The sequence below is a fragment of the Ixodes scapularis genome, unplaced genomic scaffold (assembly GCF_016920785.2).
Source record: "Ixodes scapularis isolate PalLabHiFi unplaced genomic scaffold, ASM1692078v2 PGA_scaffold0__279_contigs__length_252992795, whole genome shotgun sequence".
Lineage (NCBI taxonomy): Eukaryota > Metazoa > Arthropoda > Arachnida > Ixodida > Ixodidae > Ixodes > Ixodes scapularis.
The window spans coordinates 193,419,092-193,419,696 of record NW_024609835.1 but is presented as its reverse complement, the minus strand read 5'-3'; the positions used below and the strand labels follow the sequence as shown (position 1 = coordinate 193,419,696).

The 605-nt window shown below is 43.8% G+C and overlaps 1 non-coding gene across 1 annotated transcript; it reads left to right on the top strand.

Annotated features, from left to right (window-relative positions):
* On the top strand, positions 1 to 72 carry Trnat-cgu. Its single transcript has one exon. It is a non-coding gene; the product is annotated as a tRNA-Thr (tRNA).
* Positions 73 to 605: the final 533 nt, after the last annotated feature.

The following is a 605-nucleotide window of genomic DNA, read 5'->3' as shown; positions in this document are numbered from 1 at the left end:
GCCACCATAGCTCAGTGGTAGAGCACTGGTCTCGTAAACCAGGGGTCGTGAGTTCAAACCTCACTGGTGGCATCTCGTTTTGTCTTTTTTAGTCTTGTGCCCTCTTTATGGCATCTATAGGCGCGGTGAAGCTGTCTATTTCTTCAGACGCCACACAGTTTGTGGTTTTCCCATTGTTGTGTTCCAGGACAATATCGTTTTTGTTTTGAAGATGTGCGTTTAGGCGGCATCTGAGGTGGCACCTTTGAAGCTGCATAGCCCCACATTAATCCTGAAAGGTTTCCCTGCATTATAGTGTCGAATCTTTTAGAAATCGCACACAAATGGTGACATTTATTGACCGTTATAGCGGGGTATTTTTAGAAGATGCAACCGCATTTTCTTAAGAAACGACTTCGGGTTTTGCCCTTGCGTAGCCAGAAGTTATCGGAAGCGGTACTTATTTGTTTTCTGTGATACAACGCTAGTTTTGTGAAAGTCACAGATGTGAAATATGTCTAAATTGCGTGTCCTTGCTTCTATTTTGTCAGCACTGTCAAGAGTGTGCATTAACTGCTAAATGAGGTGCGTGGCGGAAAAAACGCCATAAAATGGAGGGTGAATGA